At 42.3% G+C, this 5,456-nt stretch overlaps 1 long non-coding RNA gene across 1 annotated transcript; it reads left to right on the top strand.

Annotated features, from left to right (window-relative positions):
• The first annotated feature begins 4,504 nt into the window (after positions 1 to 4,504).
• Positions 4,505 to 5,456, top strand: LOC136949522 (uncharacterized). The gene is made up of 3 exons (XR_010877434.1): positions 4,505 to 4,563; positions 5,187 to 5,200; positions 5,421 to 5,456. It is a non-coding gene; the product is annotated as an uncharacterized lncRNA (long non-coding RNA).

Below are 5,456 nucleotides of genomic sequence, written 5' to 3' on the forward strand. Positions count from 1 at the left end.
CTTTGAAGTGAGCAGCTCATGGTATTACAGTGCGGTCAGGCATCTGTTAAAGACATGTCCAGTATCATGAAGACCACTAAGCTCCTGCGGCGGAGAGACCTCTGTGTTCCTCTCAGCCTCCCTCACGACACCCGCACACCTCAGCACAGTCAAACACTTCACGGAGAAGCAGGTAGAGGATAAAGAGAAGGAGGAGGTGGAGAAGGTGAAGGAGGAAGAGCGTGTTGGAGATATTGGTGAGGTTTTTATTTCCAAAGATGCACTCCCCCAAATCCCTGTGGTGACGATGATGTTCATCTACAGCCTGTCCTGGTGGACAGACCGACTATGAGAGCTGGCCTATCGTTTCAGTGCTGTAACAAGACTAGAATACCGTTACAATCCCATGCATTGCTTCTGCTTCAGCCTGACATGGCTTTCAGCCAACTGGCCAGGCGCTGAGTTGGCGAGTAAGGTTGATTAATACAACCTCATCAGATAATACGTGACTCAGTTACATGCAGTCAGGGCACGAATGGAGGAAAACACTACTGGTTTCTCTGGTTTGGGGATATTGGCGCTACAGCTAATGAATAATCCAGTTCTGTGCTCCTCCAGCCCAGCCGTCAGCTCAGGGAGAAAGGTTGATGACTCTACCAGCTGACCTTGGGATTTGTTAGTTTTGGGTCTGCAGTCACTGCATCAGCCGGGCAGCAATCTGTAGTTTGATGAAAGCCAAACCTCTACATAATGCATAAACACACACACACACACATACACGCACACACACACACACACACACACACACACGCACACACACATGCGCACACAGCTTTAAATCTCCAGGCCTGTTGTAGTCATTAGTCATAGTTGTGCCAGAGGAGAAGTAGCCAAGCAGTAGAATGGCCCAGACGTTGGTTTAACACCCCACACCCCCCACCCCCACACTCACTCACACACTCACACACACACACACACACACACGCACACACGCACACACACACACACACACTACCCCTCCTTCTGATGGAACATGTAATGTTTAATGTTCAGAATCACAGCTCTTTAATCTTTGACAAGCCATTCATTCTGGTATTGGAGCACTGGTCCACCAGCATTGAACAATCTTCCTGTTCAAGCATCGCTAAGCTGATTCACTTAATAATAATTGGAGAAGGCTGGGTTTCTTCTAGTTCCACCCTTGAAAATTGGCAGCGTGGCGCTCTGGGAAGAACAGATTGATCAGGGAAAGGATCTAACTACAATTTCTCCCTTGAGATGTTTTCCTTTGTACTGTACTGTATGGTTCTCCGAACGTGACCTGTGTAACGTGGCCTGTTCAGCCCTGTCTGCCTGGTTCTGCTCTGTCCTCTGGATGCTCCGCTCCTCCTGATGCTTATCAGCCCAGATATGAAGAGAGCTCCCTGGATCGTGCTGGGAGGAGGTGGAGGAGTGGGGCGAAATGAAGAAGGAGATTTGTTTGTGTTAGTAATTCCTCCTGAGGATAGAGATATCTCAAAGATCCCGCCAGACAATTAGACAGCGCTTGTTGTCCTCTTGCCCTCTTGTCTTGTGTGTAGTTGTGTATTGTTGTCGTGTAGTTGTTGGGTATAGTTGTTGTGTACAGTTGTTGTGTGCGGTTGTTAAAAGCATGTCCGAAGAGGCCTAGGGCGGAAAAACAGAACATCCACACTGGTGCTTTAAACAATATAACTCAATAGGACAGGCCAAGGGAGGAAACTCCAATAACATAGAAATTATTTGTGTTTAGAGGAGATCTCTATCGTGGAATGCAATGTCTTCTGGTGCAGCTAGGAGTGTCACAGGCTGCCTGCAGAGAAGAGAAAATATACCTCGGGAGAAAGGCAGACGGAGAGAAAGAAAAGAAAAGAAAAAAAACTGAAAAAGAGTCACAACTGCTGTGTTATTTTAACTACATCCTGGTCTTGTTTCCATGACCACGCACGCTGAGATGACTGTCTTATCAGAGGCAGACATTGGTGGACTAATTCCAGACTATCTTTGTGTACGTTCTGATTTGACATGTATTCTGATTGCCTTCAAAGGAAATATATATCCCCATGAATCAGCCCTTGACTACAGAAATAACCTGAACCTTTTAACCTGTGTGTGTTGGATCGGCCATGCATAGATCCAACAGCAAATAGAGCTACTGAAGCAATGTTGTGTTTGAATTAGCTTGAGCTAACACACTGACTTAGTATTACGTTGTTGAAAGGCAGAGCTTTAGAAGCACAGCATGTAATCTATTTCTAGATTGTTTGTACATCTATAGTGCATAGACATATACGGTAAATGTATGGTGACTGACCAATTAGTGAGATATTTATCTTGGCTTAACTGTCTGCAGTTTCCATGTCCCATAGGGGCATCAGCGGGGGATTAGGGTTTGTGGGTTGAGTTTTTGGTACGTCCAGGGTTTAAATGTTATAATCCATTGTACAGTAATAATCTATTGTTATTGCTCTACTTAACCATAGTTGCTGGTCTTCAGTTTATTGTTCCAATATGCTGTACATGACATAACCTCACATTATGCAGGAATGATAAGACTGTCTGTTTGTCTTTACTATGTAAATTATCTTTGTTTGAGGTGCCACCAAATGAACCTGATTAATTGTTAACAATTAAACAACTGAATATACAGGTTGACAGCACAAAGGTGACTATAAGAAGCCTGTAACACTTTATTAAAATGCAGTACACTAAAATAACATAGAGTAGTAGACATTTAGATTGGCTGCAAAGTAGTACAAATATACAATAAATGAAAACTGGTTTGGAAATGAACGGTCAAGCAAATGACAGATTATTTTGTGTTTATTTGAAGGATAAGAGCGCCACCTAGTGTTTGTACTGGGAATCATCCCCACGTTTTACAGGAGTGTTAGACACACAATGTGCTTTTGTCTCCTACAACCCAATATGATGAATAGTTTAGTGTCATGGGAAGGTGCTTGCTTTGGTCAAGCACAGCAATAAAGTGATAATAGTGTGGATTAAGCATATTTTGTAGTGTGAATGTGTGTTTGTGTGTGTTTAGAATACATTTGCATTGAGCGGCACAAGGCACACCACTGTGTACTGAGCTTGTGAAATCGCCAGCCACTGGCTCAGAATGAATGAATTAATCAGTGTTTCTGAGAAAAAAAGGCAGGACACCTGAATCATAAATAATCAGAAAGCACAGAAATTTGTATTTGTCTCCTAGTTCAGGGAGTCAGATGGCTGAGCGGTGAGGGAGTCAGGCTAGTAATCTTAAGGTTGCCAGTTCGATTCCGAGCCGTACAAAATTAAGTTGTGTCCTTGGGCAAGGCACTTCACCCTACTTGCTTTGGGGGGAATTACCCTGTACTTACTGTAAGTCGCTCTAGATAAGAGTGTCTGCTAAATGACTAAATATAAACGTTCAGCAGGACACTTCTCCACAGTGTTGACACAGGGCGGTAATCTATCATATATATCCATATAGCTATATATCTGCCAGGGAGAACCTTTGCACTGTCAAAAGTTGAAAGTATTACAGTAAATTAGTGCTTCACAGTATGACACATGACCTGACTCAGCTCTAAAGAATGCTTTCTTTAGAGGGGAGAAGAGAGAGGGAAAGGCTTTGTCCTTCTTTGTCCATGCAGTAGCCATCAGCAGATTACAACAGACAAACATAGTACCTCTACTGCTGGATGAGTTTATATGTTTGTATAATTATGGAAATGACGAGATATGCAACCTCCAGACATCATATAGTCATTGGTCAGACATCATTTACATATTGCAACACCTACATTCCAGAAGAGGTTCAACCCAGCCACTTACTTCACTGATTGTTGGCGTGTGATACAGTATTGTGTCAATCAGCCTATTTTCCAAGCTGTTTTGTCAGTAACAAATTTATCTCCATGTCTACCGGTTGCCATAGTAAGATAAAGTAGTTGTACGTTTGTTGCTATGAACAGTAGGTTGACAGACATACATCTCACCACACCATGTTTCCATGATGACTATGTTTGTCTGTCTCCATGAGAAGGGGTTCTGTTTGTCTTTTACAAACAAGGGGTTTTAGAAAGTCTGTCAGACAACATTCCTCCCTGTCCACACCCACTTTCCATAGAAACAAATGTACAGGTCAGGTTAATGCTTGAGGCAGGTAAACACATGTTCTTCAGGACAGGAGAGAGGCCGAATATACAGGCACACACAAACACACACACACAAACACACACACATAAACACACACACACACAAACACACACACATAAACAGATGTCACTTTTTGTTTTACCAGAAATGTTTCTACATTAAAACCATTCACATTAGCACAAGTCTAGGAACATACACAAGGGAACTTCATTGATGTGTATCAAGTTGTTTAAGTTTTTCACACAGGTGAGGAATCCTGTTCTTTCAGCTAGGGGTGTGTCTCTCCCTGAGGGCTCCAGGCACAGGGAGGGGCTGTTTATAAATATGCTGGCGCATTCACACATCTCTCTCACACAAGCCTCACATTTCTGTTTGGATTCTGAGGACAGAGTTTCTCTAACAGTGACTCACCTCAGTTCACAGGTATGTTCTGGATATCATTTTATTTTCACTTTGGTGTATTAATCTGTGTTCTAATTCATGTTGAAATGATGTGAAACAAGTAATAGGAAGGTGAACGTGGATGGAAAGTTACAGCAACTTCTTGTAAAAAGATGGGGGGTGTTGTTCCAGGAAGTAGCCAGATCCTCTGAGAAGTAAGACAAGGTCTATCATTGTCACCAAAAAGGAAAATTGGCGATAAACATTCAGTGCTTGTACAAGCATCTATTTCATGGGTAATTGACACATTTGTGTCTGGGTGTGGTAGTGCAGACAAAGATGTACAAAATGGATGACTGTCAATGCAAAGTAGCTTTCATTTTGTGGGAAGGCTTCCTTCCTTTTACACTTGTGATATTAAGAAGTAAAGTGTTTTAGTCTGTGTAGTCCAGAATCCAGGCTTTTCTTCATCCATTCAGGGTATACATAATCAACCACAGGCACTCATTTACCCAATGATACTTATGGACTTACAAATAATTAGTAAGCTAGAACAACAGACCAACTGAGAGCATTATCCAAGTGTCATTTAAATATATTTGCCTGCTATGAGTATTTGTTTGATTTTTGATGCATCGATTTTAATTCAAGCCTCTCTGTTTCAGATACAAGAATGGATGTAAGTAATTACTGTTGGAATCTGATCGTGACTATCTCTGTACTGCATGTTTAATGCTGAAGTGGAAACACTTTTGAGCTACATACACACCTTTCTTCTCTCTCTCTCTCTCTCTCTCTCTCTCTCTCTCTCTCTCTCTCTCTCTCTCTCTCTTTGTCTCTCTCTCTCTCTTTGTCTCTCTCTCTTTCTGTATTTATCTCTCTGCATTTCTCTCTTTCAGCTGTCAGATGCATTGGGGGATGGTATGACAACCAAC

Source organism: Osmerus mordax, chromosome 9 (assembly GCF_038355195.1).
Source record: "Osmerus mordax isolate fOsmMor3 chromosome 9, fOsmMor3.pri, whole genome shotgun sequence".
Taxonomy (NCBI): Eukaryota; Metazoa; Chordata; class Actinopteri; order Osmeriformes; family Osmeridae; genus Osmerus; species Osmerus mordax.